Genomic DNA, 21,403 nt, shown 5'->3' on the forward strand with positions numbered 1-21,403 from the left:
CGAGCAAATGTTCATTCGTCTGCTGATCGCACCATTTAAATTTTTTATTTTTTTATATTATCGTTGTCGGCAGCTCATCTCGGAGATGCGCTGCCGACATAATAAAAATGTATAGGGACGAGCGATCGGAGTAACGAGCGCTCGTCCCCATACATGGCTCCATGTGACAGGAGCAAACGAGCACCGATTAACGAGCTGTCTCGTTGATCGGCGTTCGTTGCTCCGGCCAAAATTGGAAGGAGTAATAGGGCCTTTACTGTAATGTCAGTGTATTCTCCATGTGCTTCTAGTTTGTTTAGTTGACAGTCACACATAAATATGCAGACATCCATGAGTCAGAGGTGTCTCTAATAAACAACTGCCTTCTGAATATGATTAACGGTTATCAGATATTTCCATCTTTCTGGGTGCGATAACTGATTTATAACAACATTACTTTAGTTGGGGTGTCAGAGTGTAAGCACATGGACACCGTTTCTAAGCTAGTTGTCAACCAAAGAATCATTCACACAACAGCTATCTTCCCAACCATGAAAGTGCGTTTTTGGCCCAGCCGAACGCACATGTTAATTCTGTGGAGGAAACGAGATAAGTGGCTGCCAGACACCTATAGTGCCACTTATCTGTGGGGAAACAAAAAGACTTGACGGCATGAAATACAACCTGTCTAATTATTGTATTCCTAGATGTAGACAGTTGTACTTTTCCATTAGATATCAGAATGTGGGCGGTATCTGCCAATAAATATGTCATCTCTCTAATCCGGTTTACAAACGACGACCTACTACCTGTTTTGTCACAATTGATGTTCTGCTGAGTTTCCAGAACTATATAAAATATTCCTAGAATTTCCCTAAAACTTGTACCTCCTACTATTAATCAAACATCCGTGGAAAATAAAATCTAAAAAGCACATTCAGAATCACTTCTCATCCTTGAGCTTTCTTGTTTTAACCCGTTAGTGACCACCAGTACGCCTTTTCTCGGTAGTCACTAGCAGGCCTTAAGTTAGGTCTTTTCTTCAATCGTGATAGTTTAACCCCCGTTTAACCGGTTTACAGAGGGATGAAAAAAGGCAAAAATTGTAACCTCTATCAAAGCGCTGCTGACCATAAATTAGGCAATGGTAGTGATGATGTTATCCCAGAGGCAACCGTAACAGCTGATAGGTCCGGGTGTCGGACCCCCACCGACAATATACTGATGACATATCCTGTGGATAGGTGATCAGTATGAAAAACCGCATCGTGCCCGGACAACCCCTTTTAATAGGCCTGGTTACTAAGGGGTTGGTTAAAAGGGTTCTATATTTTTGTTTGCTTTTGCTCTCATGGCTAAAGTTAATATCTTCGTCTCCCTTGAATGTGTCACAAGTTTATCCATATCATCATTGGAAATAATACATCCGCATCACCACTTGATCCCCTATTCAGGTAAGGGTATACTTTGAAGGATTCATTCAAGGAAAACAAAATTTCCAGATTAATTCAATGCATCTTTCCACCATCCATTGTTGCGAGTGAGTACAAAAGTGGACCTTTTATGTCTACTTGTATTTTTGAGAGGTATACCCCTTACCTACATATACAAAGCTGAGACATTTCAAACGAGCACAACATGGCATATCTAGGGTAGCATTAGTCAGTCCATACATCACCTGTAACAACCCATGTTATTATTCTCACCAAACAGCATAATTGAACCAATTTCGGAGCATCACATTAAGATGTCTGGATAAGGACGCTCTGCAGAGTAGGTGTTATTGTCATTGCAAGTATCTACCTGCTTTGTCCTGAAGAATTGTAGAACAAACAATTTTGTCTGTCAAGGTTTTTGTCTCTTTTTTCTTTCTTTTTTTTTCTTTTTAATAATGCCTGTTACATGAAAAAACCTGTACAAAACAACCACATTCTCATGACTGGCAGCAAAAAAGTTGTATGTCTCCACACGGTATAATGATTGATCCATGATGTCAGCACCTGGATGTCTACATCACAAGAAGATAATATGATTCTTAATCTGCCCATACACAGTAGATCGGGACTTCTGAAACTTTACCTTCAGAGCTTTACCAGCCAAACCATGGTGACATCTGGGACCCTGCTGGGGTTGACTTCCACGGTAATAGGGGGACAAGTAGCTGTGGCATGAATAGCGTGCTATGGCAAATTCCTCAGGTACCAGAGTGCTAGCCACAATAACCCCATTTCCTGCCACAGTGTAACAGTATCAGCCACAGTGCCCACGGTACAAGCCACTTAGCGCCTTGTCACAGCCCTTGTGCCCCCAGTCAGTACAATACCTACATGTTTGGCAGAGTCTTTTCTCCCTCTCTTCTAGCTGTTGGGAAATTGTTTGGCCATCCGCTATCTTATGTGTATGGCCTTCTTCAGAGCTGCTTCCCTGATATCTCTGTCTGACGATTGAATTAGTTCAGATTTATAAAATGTTATGATTTATTACCCAATTTAAGCAGATTATATAAATTTCTTAAAGGGGTATTTCCAAAATTATAAATAATCACCTACCCATAGGATAGGTGATAATTTTATGAATGCTGGCAGTCCCACCGCTCAAGAGAGGCTTATGCTCAACTGCCACTGCATTCAAGCGACTCCTCACTGCAGAGATTGCAGTGAAGAGGATCTGGGGCTTTGGGAGGATCTGGGCATCCCTGCGGTGGGACCCCCGCGATCAGAAAATGATCACCTATCATGAGGATAAGTGATAATTTATGATTTTGGGAATAGCCCTTCGAAGAGAAAACTAGAGAACATCTTTATATATGTGGCTCATACATGGAAGCCCTAGCATTTTAAAGAGTCCCACGCTAAGGGAGAGTAAAAAAGCTGATTAATATTTCATGGAAAATGTATATATATATGCGACGGACTTCTTACCACCTGTTTATCTTGAGCAGGAGCTTTCTAAAACAAAATGACCTTGATATTAGCTGAAAATCCAACATGTTTCTGGGCTAAAAATTACACTTTCTTCATAGGCTGCATTCAAATGGATTCTTTGCAGTAGCCATATATTTAGTGCTAAAAACATTATCAGATCCCATCATATTTAGTCAAGAAAGACTTATAAAAAGAAAACCGTTGGCAAAGGCTTTCTTATTAAACACGATGTGATCCTATTCCAGTTATTCTTGACACTAAATATATGGCTTCCTCATGCAGTGATTGAAAGCTTTCTTCCTTTCCACGCTCATACACATTTGCTGCACTGTATCTTATTTATTTTATCATTGCAATATTTTCCTATATATTTTCCTAATAAGAAGAATATTAGCCAGCCCAGCATCCCAGTCGCTAATAAATGCTGCCTTCAGTTCTGAATGATCCACTGTTATGGCTTACCTCCCAACCATCCCAGATCCAGCAGGACAGTACCGGATTCCGGGCGGTGTCCCAGGCGGCCGATGGCATGTTTTGGTTTTAACTGTATCTGTATCCTCATGACGCATATACAATTAATTCCATTGGTGAAGCAGGGAGCCGTCCGCTCCCTGTTCCACCATTCACTATGTAATTCTGGCTATGAGTGGCTTGGCGTACACAGGCACGATGCAGCCCGGAAGAGGAAAAGGATCTTCTCGACTAGTCGTGGGAATGGGGTTAGGTGAGTATTTATGTTATTATTTTTATTAGGCACTTTGCAGACAGTATACTGAGTGTAGAGGGCCCTATACTGTGTGGGGGCAGCTACGGGGCATTCTACTGTGTGGAGGGCAGCTATGTGGGAATTATACTGTGTGGGAAGCCGCTATGGGGGCATTAGGACATTAAACTATGGGGGGGGCAGCTATGGGGATGTTATGCTGTGTGGGCTGAACTTGGTGTTTATGGGCTGGGTTAGAGGCTTAGCTTAAAGGGGTTTTCCGGAAGCAAAAAATTACATTTAGTTAAACGAAACAATGGAAAACATATAACTTTGCAATGTACTTACGTTTGATCAGATGAATGTAGCGGCGTATCCCATCTTCCGTCACGTGAATGCTTGGTAATCCAAAATTTGCACTTCCTGTGCAGACCCGTCCATTCGCTCCGTTAACTAACTTCCTGTTTCCGGCTTTCACAATGTACGGTTACGTCACAAATTACTTAACTGTACCATGTGTTTCCCTGTATGTATGTATATATATATATATATATATATATATATATATATATTTGTGCACGCCCGTGATTTTCGGGTCGGCCGGCCGCGGTGTGTCTCCCACGAGCCGCCCGCAAATCGCATTATTGTCTATGAGCCTGGACCGCAGAACACGGCCGTAATAAGACATGTCCGTTCTTTCTGCGGTCCAGGCTCCAGGGCCATGCACGGACCTTGGAAACAACAGTCATGTGCATGGGCCCATAGAAATGAATGGGGCCGCAATTCTCCCGTAGATTTTCAGGGGAATTGCGGCCACAAAAACACGTTCGTGTGCATGGGGCTTTACATATATTTATGGTAAATTATGTAAAAAAAGAAAAGTTTTACCATTGTTTGGAGTAGTGTTTGGTGTTTGCTTCACTGTAAGGCCCTGTTCACACACAGTTTTTTGCAGGCAGAAAATTCTGCCTCAAAATTCCGCTTGAATTTTGGAGGCAGATTTTGATCTGCCTGCACGCCGTTTGCCACGTTTTTCATGGCGTTTTTTGCTTGCGGCCATTGAGCGCCACGGGCAAAAACAATGCGAAAAAACACTTTCTCTGGGAGGTCAGAGGAGTAAACGCCCGAAGATAGGGCATGTCGCTTCTTTTTCCCTCAATGGCCGCGGGCAAAAACCGTGGCAAACGAGGTGCAGGCAGGTCAAAATCTGCCTCAAAATTCAAGACAGAATTTTGAGGCAGAATTTTCTGCCAGCAAAAAACTCAGTGTGAACAGGGTCTAATACAGGATCTCTTGGAACAGATCCAGCAGCAGGTGAGGAAAATGTGCTGACTGGATTGTGTGTACCAAGATGTCTGACATAGGTGGAGTGGGCAGACTTACATTTATCAGGCTGTGAAAGGGGCGGGGGAGGGAGATGGGTGCCTGTACTTAGATCAGGGATAGATGGAGGCACAAAGGATAATGATTATTAGTGTGTAAGACAGTGTGCAGGGAGGGAGCTGCCTGGAATTAGTAATTAGAGCAGGGAATGATCCTGTGAACATAGAGGGGCGTGGCAGTATGCAAATAGCTGAGATGCTTTGTTGGAAGGGGGACGGGTGCAACGGTCTCCTCAGATGCAGCAGAGGATCATGGGTATGGTGGGTTACAAGACAGGAAACAGACAGCAAGGGATGTAAACAAACAGAAAGAGCTGCAGTGACGATGGAGATCAAACAGAAACTGGTTAGAAGTTTAATAGGGGGTATTAGGGAAGGCAAACCAAGGCTGGGGGACACTTTTTAGAAAAAAAAAATTTCCTGGACAACCCCCTTATTGGGGGAAAATTTGCCTCTTTACAAAACATCAAAGTTGGGAGGTATGATTAAGGTATTTTAACCCTAGACATAGTGATTATAGAAAGCTTCCATAGGACTTATCTTTCTACTTTTTAGGAGATGAGAAATTAGTTACACATGCTTGAAGGCTTAAATTTCCTCGCTACTGTTTTGCCAGCAATTTATTTTAATAATTTTAAGATCTTTAAGAAAGAATATTATATTGCATTATTATTTGCACGTACAAACCATACAGTAGAGATCTGCTTATACAAATATACACCGATATCCCATTACTTAAGATACTGAAGACAAAAGGGGCGTCTGACATTCAGACTTCATCAAACATCTTATGTATAGTTGGAGGCTCCTTGCGCCAAAGCAAACTCGTTGCTGACAGGGAAGCTTGACAATTATTTTACCTTAATCTAACTTGGCCCATCCCAGAATGACCTTGTTTACTCATCTCAAAGTCTTTGAGTGCATTTTAACTTGGCACACAAACAGAACATGTGGCATCTCTAAGGAAGGCCTTGGTATCTCAAGATATGCACAATGCTCGAAAGAAATTTCCTGCACGTCATATTGTAGTATATAACCTGTTCATTGCTTTTTCCTTGTGTTTTTACTTTTGTTCTTGTAGTCCTGATCTGATATTTTGCGTACCTCCTTATGTTTGTTTGTTTTTGTTTTTTTATTATTATTATTATTATATTATTATATTTTAAAGTGGTAGTCTCACAATTCAGATTGTATTTAATTTAATAGTAAATGAAAAGTCAACATTTGCAAATCTAAGCGCTCACTAGAAGTTTAGGAAGTTGTGAGTTGCCAGAGATATATCTGGTCACGCAGGGTCAGGCTTGAATCCCGTCCACCATTCTGGAAATATTGGTGCAATTTACAGGGCAGTGTGGAGTTTAAAAAAAAATTATACAGTATTTAATAACAATAACTAAATACTGCATTTTGTAAGGAAAGTTAATTGTAATACAAACCCTTTAAATTTATACTACTACTCTCTTGGGTCTGGGGTGTATATATTTTACGTTTTGTTTTGTGTTTTTGTTTTTCCGTCCAAATTCAGTTTTAGCCTCTTATTTTTATCCTGCAGTTTTGATTGAATGTGTTTTTTTGCCAAATCATTAGATGTTATGCAAAAAAAAAAAACTAATAATAATTTTTCTTTGTGTAAGTGTTTGCAAGTAAAAACACAAGATCGTCTTTACACATTCACACAATTTATTTTTAGGATTACTGCGCTGATCTCTACAGTATGTTCCCTGCTGTACTGAGCACTCTCTTTGGGTATACAGTCGAGGGTGGGCATTCAAACTAACACATATCCAGTCTGTCAGTGCCAGTGAGGCAAGAAATCTGGTCATCTCTTTTTATTTCTTTTCATGCACAGCCTGCAGGGACGTAGCTATTGGGGTGCAGATGTAATAGTCTCACTATCTCACTAGGGCCCCTCAGTCATATAGGAAGGCTCCATATCATAAATGGCACATTGTAGGTGGGGACCCTATTAAAGTTTTTACATTGTGGCCCATGAACTTTAACTTATGCCTCACCAAGCTTTAAGATTGGAGATGTTAAAAAAAAAAACAAGTGGTTGCCCCTGCCTCTTCATTTGCTAACTTTTTCTGTTTGCATTTCTTTACAACTGTACCTAGTGGAATTTAGAAAAATAAATTTTATATATATATATATATATATATATATATATATATATATATAGTTAAACTTAGGATCAAGCAGAGTTTAGCACTTCTGGCATGTTTTAGTAAATACTTGTATTTTTTCATGCTTTTCTTGCTTTTTTTTAAATATATATATATATATATATATATATATGTATATATATATATATATAAAATATATATATAGTGTACGGCCTTGTTCACACGGCGCTTAAAAAAACAAACAAAATAACGTGTCAAAAATTTTAGCGTTTATGTAAAGCGCTTTTTAAACTATAGGCTTTTTGACGCATTTTCGTCACGTTTTTTGACACATTTTGGCTCGTTTTACACTCCAAAGAATTGACCTGACGCTTCTTCTTTTTTTACGCGAAACGTTTTTTAAACACGCACGCATAAAAAACGGCGTCATATGCACTAACGGCGCGCTTTTCTATTGATGTCAATGCGAATCTTAAATCATGTGTTTTTGATGTGTTTTACACGCCGTGTGACTAGGGCCTTAGGGAGAAAATTAGTTTCACCACCTCCACAGCTAACACCAATATTTAGTCCTGTATGTCTGAGACCTTCACTGCCAGTAGATGCCACAACATTTAATCTAATCTGTAAATTCACTTTGTTATGTTACTTTAAATTATTCTGCTCGTACCTGGCAGCAAAAAAAAAAAAAAAGAACAGCTAAAGGTTTTCTGGGGGGAATACAACATGAAAGCATTTTAGGACCATATAAAAGAGAATACCATCCGAGGAACAATGTTCCTTACATTCTTAATCTGGTTCCATCCTTTCAATCCTTTTGCCGAACCAATAAGGTTTAGGATGAAGTTTCAGCTCCATTATGGTGGATTTATTTCCTCGCAGGAGGTTGAAGAAGAACATAGTTGCTGTATGTCTCTTTACAGAATCAAAGCCTGCTTCCCCATCCCCAACTGTGGACAATGCCCACAAAGATGAGATCTGATCTCTTTCAGCAATTACTTTAGATTCCTAGTAACAACAGTATATTATAAAGGGGCTTCTGCTCAGGAACCTAACAATTCGGTGCACCCACTAGGGCATCCCTTGGTGGGTATTTTTAACTCATTCAACTAAATACACAAAATGAAAAGGGTAATAACCCCATTCATAGCCGATATTGTATTTATTCGTGTAATGTTTTTCTTGAGCCCAGCTCATTCACTCATTGAAATGTATTCTATAGGATTAGCCTGACATTTTTACTGAAGTTTAAAGAAAATTTAAATATTCTGAAAGTAGTCACACAGTATTAAATATGCTAAGAAACATACTTTTAATTCTAACTTTATTAACACAATTTATATAACATAGATGGCCAGGGATTATTTGTTTTATATTTTGTTGACTATTTTGCCAAAATATATACTTATGATTTAAAATTATTTTTGCTTTGCATTGAAGATATGCAACTTAATAGTTAATTGTTTATTTTATCGAATAATTAAAATCATCAAACAATATACCCTAGGCAACCCTTAAAATCAGCAATAAGTTATATTAAACCCCCCCAGACGAAGCCCTTGCGGTTCACGCAATATGGGTATGTTTACTTTGTGTTGGTCATTACACTTTGACCGAGTATTTTTTTGTAGCTATGTAGTATAAAATAGGAACTACACTTTCATGAAGACGACTTACATAGAGCATAGAAAGGGGTTTTCCAGTCCTAAAAATTGATATCTGATTGGTGGGGATCCGATTCCCAGCATGCTCGCCGATCAGCTGTTTTATTGGGGCCGCAGCGCTCATACAAGTGCTTCATTCTTTACCTGTTCATACTGTGAATCGCTGACACACTTATAGCCGCGATTCACAGTATTACAGCATTCTCTCATTCACTTGAATGGTAAAAGGTTGTAATACTGTGAACCACCTCTATAAGTGTGTTAGCGATTCACAGTATGAGCAGTTTGAAGGGTAAGCAACACCGTGGCCCCTTCAAAACAGCTGATCGGCGGGGGTGCCGGGATTCAGACCCCTACTGATCAGATATTCATGGCTAGGCCATCAATTTCTTAGGACTGGAAAATCCCTTTAAGATCTTCATACTCTGTCCTCTTCCGGTAAGAAGTTACTGTAAACAACGATGCACAAGACAGAGCCTGTATAGCTCCTTAGTATTGAGCCATACAGCCTCCGTGTATTGATGTGGAGGCTCTTTCGCACTCTGAGTATATGGAGATGCAATGCTATAGGCAAATCCACCATATGTTTTAGATAATCCACTGCAAAATTTCCACAGCTGAAACTCGAATTTCTGCTGCAGCTCGGTCAGCGGATACGCATTCAGATTAGCCCCATTGTAATTCAATCCACAGCTAGTCCACTGCTTTTGGATTGAATGGGGTATAAATGGGGTGAATAGTAAAGCAGAAGAAAAGAACAGAGAACTCACCTTTATTCATCATCTTAAAGGGGGTTAATCCTGCAAAGTACGTTTATCACCTATCTACAGGAATCCGGATTACTAGAGCAGGGGTCCTGTTCCTCTTTACTGTACAACCCCAGTGAGGAGTTTGAATGGAGCAGTGGTCACGTATACGCCCTGAAGTGATGAATGTTCTTTGTGGGATTACCCCTTTAATAATCACAGCTTTTTTTATTAGTTAACTGACTTCTGCTAAAAGTGGATGCAGTTTGTTTATATAAGTAAAATACAGAACTACTCCGTAAATAGTATTTGAAAAGTATTTAAGAGTATTAGAAAAAACAAAAAATACAGTACAACAATAACGCAGATAGGCTGAAATCCAGAAGAACGTGAATCTTTCTCATATACTCTGGTGAATCACAATCCCAGTTTCTAGGTGGTAAAAAGTGAAGCGCATGATATCCAGATGTCAGGATAAGAAAGCTGCAAGTCTGGTTTGATGTTTGGCTCAGTGCACTCTATTACAATGTTTTTATAATGCAAGTTTCTTAAATCGAAGGGATGCACCACCTGAAACAACTCTGCATGCCTCTCTACATAGATTCTATTTTTGTTAGTTTACATGAGTGTAACCACAAGGGTAGCAGGCATGGCAGCTTCTATGGGGCCCAACAACTGAGGGGGCTCATCGCCACACAGAGTTAAGGTGCAGGTAGTGATATCTATGGATAAAAGAAGGTGGCGTGGAAGACTTCCTTGATATGTGCATCATTCCTCACCTGCAGCATCTTTTTTTTTCCGCATTATCTCTATGCTGTGACATCACTTCATTATTCCTGTACTGTGACATTATAAGCATTATACTTGTATATATATCATTGTGTGCCGTGATGTCACTGTAATTGCTTAAAAGATAAAAATTATACATATATATATATATATATATATATATATATATGTATATATAGGGGCAAAAACATATATTTATGTATTAAGGACCTATAGTAGGGTGCTGCTGTATAAAGGAGAAGAATAATAACAAGTGAAATTAAGATAAGTTGGTTTAATAATATCTTAATTTCACCTGTTACTATTCTTCTCCTTTATACAGCAGCGCCCTACTATAGGTCCTTAATACATATATATATATGTTTTTGCCCCCATATATATATATACACGTATAATTTTTATCTTTTAACCAATTTCATGTACTTGCGGTAACTTCTATGGTTTACCGGACTGGACCTGGCTGCAGCTGATTATTACCAGTATTGTGCCTGTAGTTTGTACAAACAAGGTGAGCATTTGCCTTTAACGCCTTGTTTATCACATGGTCTATCAACATTTACTTTGCACTATGTGGCGCCGTGCTGTTTTCCTTCTTTCCCACAGTCGGTGATGCACTGTGTGCATTATCACTGTGACATCATTGTCTGTATAATCGCTGGGCTGTAACGTTACTGAGTATATAGTACTTGCACTTTGACATCCCTGTGTGAAGTATGCCTGTACTGTGACATCACTGTGTGCATTATTCTCGTGCTGTAACATGACTTTGTGCATTATCTCTGTACTGTGATATCATTGTTTATATAAATCCCGTGCTTTAACATTACTTTAAAGAGACTCTGTCACCACATCATAAGTGACCTGTCTCCTATATAAGGAGATGGGCGCTGTAATGTAGGTGACAGTAATGCTTTTTATTTAAAAAAACGATCTTTTTTCACAACGTTAGGAGCGATTTAAGTTTATGCTAATGAGCTTTCTTAATGCCCAAGTGGGCGTACTTTTACTTTCGACCAAGTGGGCGTTGTACAGAGGAGTGCATGACGCTGACCAATCGGCATCATGCACTCCTCTCCATTCATTTATACTGCACTAGCGATATAGATATATCGCTATGTGCAGCCTCATACACAAGCCCTAACATTACTACAGTGTCCTGATAATGAATACACATGAAATCCAGCCTGGACGTCATGTGTACTCAGAATCCTGACACTTCTGACTCTTTTTTGTGAGATTCCGGCAAGTGAAACCAAATCTCGTTTAGCTCCGAGATCTCGCGAGATTTCGTATCCGTTGCTGGAATCTCACAGAAAAGAGTCAGAAGTGTCAGGATTCTGAGTACACATGACGTCCAGGCTGGATGGTCATGTGTATTCATTATCAGGACACTGTAGTAATGTTAGGGCTTGTGTATGAGGCTGCACATAGCGATATATCTATATCGCTAGTGCAGTGTAAATGAATGGAGAGGAGTGCATGATGCCGATTGGTCAGCGTCATGCACTCCTCTGTACAACGCCCACTTGGTCGAAAGTAAAAGTACGCCCACTTGGGCATTAAGAAAGCTCATTAGCATAAACTTAAATCGCTCCTAACTTTGTGAAAAAAGATTGTTTTAAAAAAAAAAAAAAAGCATTACTGTCACCTACATTACAGCGCCCATCTCCTTATATAGGAGACAGGGCACTTATAATGTGGTGACAGAGTCTCTTTAAGCATTATTCCTGTACTGTAACTTCTCTGAGTAGATAATCCTTTCACTATGACATCACTATTTATGTTCTGGACTCGCTACTGATGGTGGTCATGGTTTAGTGGAGCACTATTACAAGTTTTGCTATGTGGTCCCATGGTTAATCGTTATGCCATTGTACTAAAGTAATAGAATATGCACAATAGGTTGTCTCACTGGAGGCACATCCCTTTGTGATCATAAACTTGCATTCTAGCCACCAATAGGGGGTGCCATACAGTGATGCGAATATCCCTGAAGAAATATAATTTTACTTCTTTACACAGGATTTTGAACGCATACTTTGTTTGGACACTAACTATAGAAGCTTTTATATTAACCTAAATAAAAGTTATGTTTTAGAATTATTTCTGCCCAAATCAGTGAATTCTACAAAATATTATCTATTTTTTTTTTTTTTTTTTAAATCAATCCAAATTTTTATTGACAAGAACAACAAGACATTGACAGTCAAATAACAACTGTATCAGCATCATATACAACATTTCCAGCATGTCATAACATATGATATATGTCCGCTTTCTCCGGACACCTAGGACATTTAGCATCCGATCTGAGCCCCATTTGTTTTAACACCCAAGGGGTTCTGTACACTCGATGTATCAAGAAGAGTTGTGATCTCCTTTGTGCCATCCTGAGAGATAGATGGTAAGATGACGCTAAAATCTCCTCCCACTCCTCTTGGGGCAAAGAACCTATATCCCGCTCCCATTTCACTCTCACCAGCTCCATCGGATTTCCTAAGTGTTTGGATAACAAGCTCTTATAAGCCATCGAGATCAGACCTTTAGACGTGTCCGCCTTGACCATGTATTCTAGGACCCCCATCCCACAGACCGTCAGGTTCATCACAGCCGCCTGCGCCTGCAGGGCATGACTACTGTGTTCCAGTTGGAATTGTTCTTTCAGCTGCTGAAAGGACTGTAGTACGGCATTATCATACAGTTGACTCAGTCGCATAACTCCTGCCATTTCCCATTTTTGCATGCCCTCCAATTGATACAATTCCCACAGAACCGGATTATGCCATATGGGAGTATATTTAGTTCACAGTCCTATGCCCAATATCTGCTTACATTGCCACCAGACTTTATGTATCAAGCTCAGAGTTGGTTTAGTACCTGCTAATCTCTTGTAGGTATGTGCTTCCACCCCCTCCAGTGAATTAATCCCTCCCCCCATATACGACAATAAGCGTGCACTAGACCCCCAGTTCTCTTTTTCCTCCCACCCTTTGAAATGTTGGCTCTGAGCAGCCAAGTAGTATACCCAGGCATTTGGCAAAGCAACACCCCCTTCGTCTTTTGGCAATTGTAATTTTTCCAGTTTTATTCTAGGCACCCCATTTTTCCAGACCGGACCCCGAAAGAGATTATGCTGTCGCCTAAACCAGTGTTTGGGTATCCATACCAGGGAGTTATGTAGAATGTACAGTACCTGGGGCATAAGAATCATCTTGATTAAGTTGGTCCTCCCTAGAGCAGAGAGAGGTAATCTATTCCAGGTCTCCACCTTCGCTTTAAGCTTAGGCAGCAGTGGCAAAACATTTAAAGTCATATAGTCTGTAACCCGAGACGTTACTTTGACCCCCAGGTATGTAAATTCTGATACTACCGGGACACTGGGTCCCACTCCATCGTTCACAATATTGACCGGGTCAAGTGGCATAAGAGCTGACTTGTTCCAGTTAATATTTAAACCTGAGAATACGCCAAATCTAGTGATCGTGTCCAATACCACCGCTAGTGTGTTCTCAGTGTCTGTCAGATATATCAAAATATCATCCGCATATAAAGAGATTTTTTCCTCCAATTCCCAATATTTCAAACCCCGTATGCGCTCCTCCTGTCGTATGAGACAAGCTAATGGTTCCACCGCCAGAGCAAACAACAGAGGTGACAGAGGGCATCCCTGACGCGTTCCCCTTGCCAGCTGAAACTTTCCAGACAGTGCTCCATTCACTCGTATTCTGGCCGTAGGAGCTACGTATAGCAACTGTACCCACTGCACAAACTTAGGGCCAAATCCCATCTTGCCCAGAACCTTCCATAAAAACCCCCATTCTACACAGTCAAACGCTTTTGCAGCATCTAGTGTTAGCACAGCCCTCCCCACAGGGTCATCCGGAACGGCCTGAAGATTGAGGAATAACCGCCTAAGATTTACCGCCGTTGATTTGGATGGCATGAACCCCGACTGGTCGTCATGCACCACCTGCTGTACCACCTTATTGAGCCGTAGTGCTAACACTTTCGCCAGTATTTTAATATCCGATGTCGGCAAAGACATCGGCCTATAGTAATTGGCTATCTTTCCCCTCCTTAGGTAATACCACTGCTTCATATAAAGATTCTGGTAATTTGCCTCTTTCAAAGCTATCCAGCAGAGTGTCTAGGAATTGCGGAGTCAATTCCGCCCCATATTCCTTATAAATTTCCCCAGGCAAACCGTCGGGGCCTGGAGCTTTCTCATTCGCCATCTCCCCTATCGCCCCCTCCAATTCCTGCAGGGAAATAGGTGCCTCCAAACTTTCTCTGGCCTCGAAACCCAGAGTAGGCATTTGAATATGTCCCAGATAATCCTCCAGTTGCTGGGTAGTGTAATGCGCTCTTGATGTATAAAGGTCAGTATAAAACTGTTTGAATACTTGTAAAATTTGCCCCGTGTCTGTCTCCACCCTCCCCCCTCCCCCCTAAGGCCATGAATGACGTTATTGCCCCTTTGTGGCTGTGCCATCCTAGCAGGTAACCGTCCAGCAGTCTCCCCTTCTTCATAATATTTCTGCTTAAAGGGAACCTGTCACCTCCATTTCACCTATTGAACTTTACTTATCCCTCACTGGCCGCTGCTATCAAAAGTTTATTGCCGTTATCCCCTCTCCTAAACTCCTCATCCGACTGTAAATAATGGTCTGCAAACATTCTGCGCCTTTTATCGTAATAATCCGGTCTCCCGATGTACGCACATACCAGAATAGGACATCAATGCGCAAGCTCAGGATTTTGTGTGGCAAGGAGCTGTCAATCAAAAGTAAGGAGGCGGGGTAAACCCGGAAAGATTTGAGGAATGAAGATATGACTATTTTCAAATGAAGATTTGACTCTTTTCAAATGAAGATCTGACTCTTTTCTGCTCATTAGCATACGGTGTGGGAACACTAAAAAACTGAATACTAAAGCTACAGAGCCGACTAAGAAGACAATTATAGGTTATACAGAAATGATTTTTCACCCACTACCACCAGGTATTACTGGTTTAATAGGTGAAATGCTGGTGACAGGTTCCCTTTAAGAAATAGTCGTTTATTATCCGCCGTCGCCAGTTGGTGATTTTTTAAAAGCGTCTGAGCCTCAACCCAGTGTCTAAGTGTGTCCTCTGAACCCTCTTCCACGTGTCTCCCTTCTGTTTCAGCCACCCGTTCCATCAGCCTGTCCCCCAATTGCCGAGACCTATTTTTGATCCGCTTAATATTCCCATATCTCCTTGCGATCCATCAATTTCAACCAGAACGCATTTAACTGCCAAGTTCCAAAACTCCTGACCGGTCGTTCACCCACTTCCAACGTCACCGCCACCGGGGAGTGGTCCGATAATGCCCTCTGTAAATATTCTTTTTGTGCAACATGATACACAGCCGAAGCTGAACATACTATCAAATCAATACGAGAAAGGGACTGAAACTTGGACGATGCACACGAGTACTGGCGCACCCCTGGGTGTTTATCCCTCCAAATGTCCCGTAATCCCATTTCCACAATTAACCTCCCAAATGCGGTCATATCTAAGCCCTGTCGTCCCCCCCACCCCTATGAAATTTATCCAACCCCTCATGCATCACCGCATTAAAGTCCCCCATCAGAAGTAGCAGTACCTCCGGCAATGTTGAAAGTTTTTCCAGAACTTTTTTAAGTACAGTGCTAGAATAAGGAGGAGGGATGTACAGTACCACTAAAATACATTCCCAATGATATATGGTGCAATGCACCCCCACATACCTCCTCTCCCCATCAGAGAAAGAAGAGTGACAAACAAAAGGAAGACTCCTGTGTATCAGCAGACTCACCCCCCCTAGAATAAGTCGTATGGAAGGAGTGAAACCCATGTGCGATCCATACTCTATGCAGGAAAGACACCGAATCCCTAGTCAGATGCGTCTCTTGAAGCCCCACAATCAGGGTACTTTGTTGTTTAACACAGTCAAAAATCGCCTGGCGTTTCCTAGGTTCCCTTATTCCCCGGACATTCCAGGATAGACATTTAACCGACCCCATCTGGTATCATAGCATAAATAAATCTGCCACTGAGCCAAGCTACTTTAGCCGCGATACTGAGCTGTGCATCCCCCCCCCCCTTACACCCCCAACAAAACCTCCCCTCCGAAAAGGGTCAGAGCGACATATACTGTCTCTCCTATCCAACAGAAGCACACCTGAGTGTGAACATTGTGCATGCCTTAAAGACACATCTAACCTGACCATGTAACGTTCTCACCACTCCCAGTAAGTGGTGGCTCCCACTGCTATGCATAGGTAATAAACAATCCCACACAATCAACAGGTATTACAGTGACATTTGGTACCCCGTAGTTATCCCATAATACCAGTGTTATCAAGTACTATAGCTTTGTAAAGGATATCACACTGCTGAGCTCGAATTAAGAGTGCTCGCACACATGAATCATCATAACATAGTATAGAATACTACAGTCCCGCAGAAAACAGCATGGCCTCCGAACTTCACCGCCTAGGCGGGCTTTCACACTTCCTCCACTCCAGCAGGTCTCCGCAGTCGACTCTCGTTGCAGTCAAGCCATCTTGCAGCCTCCCTAGGCGTCTCAAAAAAGGAAGCAGACCCAAACGCAACCACTCGCAGTTTAGCCGGATACATCTTAGAATATTCAATGTCCAGGTCTCGCAGGCGGTTTTTTTATGTCCCAGTATTGCAACCGCTTTTTCTGCACCTCCGCAGAGAAATCTGGGAAAAAGGACACTTTGACGCCATTGATGGAAATATCTTGCCGCTCCCTTGCCTTCCGCAGTATCCGGTCTCTATCCTTATAATGCAGCAGCTTCACTAGTACCGGTCTCGGGGGTCTCCCCGGCGGTCCCGGTCTGGTAGGCACTCTGTGCGCCCTCTCAACAGCGAATAGAGGAGATAATTCTTCTTGGCCAAACTGTTCCAGCAGCCATTTTTCAAAGAACTCGTCTGAGTTAGTGCCCTCCACTTTCTCCGGCACTCCGACCAAGCGCACGTTATTTCGGCGTAACCGATTCTCCAAATCATCTGCCTTAGCCTGAAGGGCCATCACCGCCAGTGAATGTGATTGTACATCCCGTCGAAGCTCTGGAATAACATCTTCGTCCTCAGACACTCTCCCCTCAATAACTGTTGTACGTTCTGCCACTTTCTGCAAATCATTCCTCAAGAGCAAAATGTCCTCCTTCAGGCCTCCCACCTGGCCAGTCAGCATGGAGAGAATCGAGGAGTTCTGCTTCACTGCAGCAAGTATGTCTGTGAGGGACGGCTCCTGCATCTTATCTTGTCTGTGGTGCATTCTGCCCCCATCCTTATGTTTTTCCCACCGCTGGCCACCCAGCTCTTCCTCCTCTTCACTCACCGTATCCTCCTCCAGCACAGCGTAGCGTGAACCATAAGCCGGGCTGCCTGCCTTTCCACTGCTAGCCCCAGGCGTCCTGCCTGCTGCTGAACTGCTCACACGAGGTGTTCGTGCAAACCTCTCCAGCCGGTCTGCTGCTTCAGAGCGCATGTGTCTGCTCCGGCAGTTTTTCTCCTCAGCGCCATCTTGGATTCCGGGCCCCGTACTCGCCGGTGGCGTTTTTTGCTTTTTTGAGCGGGTCATCGCGGCCAGGCTGGTCGGTACCGTCACCTCCAGCTTCACAGCTTCCAGTTCGGTAAGTATTACCCAGGTAGGTAAGGGATAATCTCGATTTACAGGATGGGCACAGCGGGAGCTCCAGCCACACACGTCCTCTTACATCTGCTGCTAGGCCACGCCCCCAAAATATTATCTATTTTTAATGTGTTATGGCTATTTTAAAGAACAATTTTCCTACACGGTAGTCATGCGAAAGCAAAATCTTATTGCAGGTGAAGGGCTCAAACTGTTTAATGTTTTATGCTGGTGCAAAATTACATCACAGTCCTGAATCAGAATAGAAAAAAAAGGGGTAATTTAGTTTGTTTTTGTTTGCTTTTTAAAATCATTAATGCTTTATTTATATACATAAGTGCTGATTGCATTATGACATCACTCTGTTAACAACGGGGTGTTATCATTGCTCTTGCCAATGTGGTGTGTAGGGACACACCTGACAAGGGAAATGGTAATGCCAAGTTGTCAATTCATTTATACATTTCCAGGAGGAATGACAGAGGAATAGCACAATGCAGTGTTCTAAGGAAAGATACTCCACAATTGTTATGTAATTGAAAATACAAGTATTTATAAAAATAGGCATGTAATAGCAGACAGGTCCTCTTTAAACTCATTGGTGTTTTGTTTTTTAATAAACTCTATTTACCTATACGTTAGTGTAGTGTTAAAAACTTTAAACCGTGCTATAATAGCTTATTTCTGTTTATTGTTATTAGTGCTTTCAGTCATAGTCCCGAATTCTAGGGCTGCTGTTGTAGTTATTCTGATTGCTGCCAAGTTCAATGTTTCTTGGCAATGTTCAGACGTAGCGGATCAGATGCGGAAAATTCGCACCTAAGTACTGTACAATGTATGTGGCCTATTGTCTGTATCCAAATCACCATCCAAACCAATGTTCACAATGGATCTGCAGAATTGGGGCAGATTTTTGGTGCTAAATTCACTAGGATAATTCATAGCATTTTACAGTACAATACATGTAGATTGAGTTTTGAAAACCCAATCCACATTTGGTGGAAAGAATTTGAGCATAATTGAGGGCATCCTGAGAATTTCTTAATCCTCAGAATGTCAATTCTGTTGCGAATTTGATGTGGATTTTTACGGCAAATTTCACCCTTTGCAGTATATAGGGTGAAATTCACGTAAAAATCTGCATGTTCAGATGTTCAGGAATTGATGAGGATTTAGGCATGGATTCTGCATTTAAATCCTCATCAGATCGGCTTGTCTTCCGCATCCAATGCAAGTGATTGGGGTATTTTATACCCTATTCACATCCTGAAGAAAAAAATTTGCGCAGATTTTTGTCCACACCGCAGAAAAAAATGATCCTTGAGAATGATGAGCATGTTCATTATTCTCGCGGAAAAGTCATAGTTTAGCACCATTAAAAGACAATACACTGCGGATTCTTTGTAAAACTCACATCAGAATTTGCCGTAGGAAAAAGCTGAAATGTTGCTTATAGTGTAAAGTAGTAGACTATGTCCAAGTGTTACTGTGTTAAGAAACGCAGCGTTTACATTGCTCTACTAGACTATATGAGTAGTAGATTAAATACATTCATTCATCATCGGTCTGCAAAGCTGAATATGGCTTCTGTCTTCCATGTTTTCATAATCTTTTGTCATCCAAATGCTCCAATTAACTTTTATGCATAAACATGGATCCTCGCCTTTGTATCGCCAACCATGCACTCAGTACACATTAACCTTTGGGAGCATGCAAAATAATGAGTTACTGCTCTTTGGCAGAAATCAGATTCCCTCCACATATGTCAGCTTGGCCAAGCCAGTGTACATATTCTGAATACAGCAATGAGCACGTCTAATGCTTCCTGTCCTCTGACACATTAACACCGGGTATGGAAGCACAGTTCTGCTTTGTATCTGAAACATACATATCATTTATCAGGTAATAGTTTTAGAACGCTGCCTTTCTTTAGTATTTAGGTCAGTAGATTGGTAAACTGTGATAATAGATGAATTTACACGGTCAGCTATCGCATTGTAACCACTTATTATTTAGGCCCCCTGCACACCACGTTTATGCCCTACGTTTAGCATGTACATCTGGGAAAGCTCCAGGTGTATACGCTTCATGTATCCATAGAGCTCTATTATCCTGACAGAGGCTAAAAAATTGTCCTATATAGGTCAGTAACCTTTTTTTTTTAAAGAAAAGGATAGCGTAGTAGACTACGCTATTCCATTCTGTGGAATCTTGCAAAAGTAGGTGTACCGCTTGGTATATGTGTTTTTTAACATTGGAGCCTATGTGTCACATCCAAGGCACCCATTACTGTTATACATTAAACATATACGAGAGGAGAATCTGGTCGCGCTTGGGCCGGGTATTCCGACTCCGGGGAAGCTCTTGTTGTTACTGACCATATATGGCATTGTAATGCTCCTGAGATCACTGTCCAAAAAATGGACAGTGACATCAGCAGCTTACCCAGGGCCAGAGTCTCTGACATTGTAAGCTCCTGACATTACTGTCCATCTATGAAATTGCATCTGCTTGGCTTTTTCCAGGCAGGTGCATGGCCGTTACATTCGATTCTAGTGATCACCAGAGGTCAAAGCGGCCAGATCCCTGCCAATCAGCCATTGGTGGCATATTCTAGTGAATGGGTCAACCCCTTTTACCCTGTTTATAAGTCAGGGAAAGAAAATGACCATACGACAACATTTTTGCCTCCATATGACTAGCAAGCACAGGGGCATTTAAAACAGTTCTGTAATGTGAGGACCCTGACAAATAATTCCTATTGTCACAGTTTCTTGGACACCTGTAAGTATGACATAAATGGGCAGTGAGATAATGTGGTTGTGTTGGTTCATGGACCTGTCAATACCCTAGAAATAGAAGAAAGTATGGTCCAGCAGTCCACTTGGCAGGATAAGGACTTTAATAGAAAAGTATTTAATTAAACACCCAGTATAGGGAAGTGAGGATTCAAGACCGCTTACGCGTTTTGAATGCCAACTGAGTTCTTATTCTTAACTCTCAATATACAAACACACACTTGTTTTCTAATGTTGCAGTGATTGAGTAGGGGAGCCTATAGGATTTATAGGAAAGGAGTATCGGGTTATCCTAAGGCCCATAGCAGCTGCATGTTCTTACTAGATGGTACTTGTCATCAAGTCTGGATGAGTAGTCTCCATTTTTATTTCTTTTACTTTGTCACAATTTAGTGATCATGATAGTTGTGACTTTATAGCCCCTCTACACACATTAAATGATAGAAACTAGACAAAAAATGTCCAATCCATGAAAACTTTCATTGTCCGAGTAATTATTTCCTAAAATATTATTAATCTGCAGCACACACCAGGATTGAATGTGGAATTTGTACATTTGATGCAGACTCTGTTGTTGATGGCAAATATATACTGACTGGTTCTGAAATGATGTCACACACATAAGGAC

General features: G+C 41.4%; 1 protein-coding gene across 2 annotated transcripts in view; it reads left to right on the forward strand.

The window, feature by feature from the left end:
• The window catches only part of WDPCP (WD repeat containing planar cell polarity effector), a 306,972-nt gene that overhangs the window by 270,051 nt on the left and 15,518 nt on the right, over positions 1 to 21,403 (forward strand). The window lies entirely within an intron of this gene.

Source organism: Rhinoderma darwinii, chromosome 4, assembly GCF_050947455.1.
Source record: "Rhinoderma darwinii isolate aRhiDar2 chromosome 4, aRhiDar2.hap1, whole genome shotgun sequence".
NCBI lineage: Eukaryota > Metazoa > Chordata > Amphibia > Anura > Rhinodermatidae > Rhinoderma > Rhinoderma darwinii.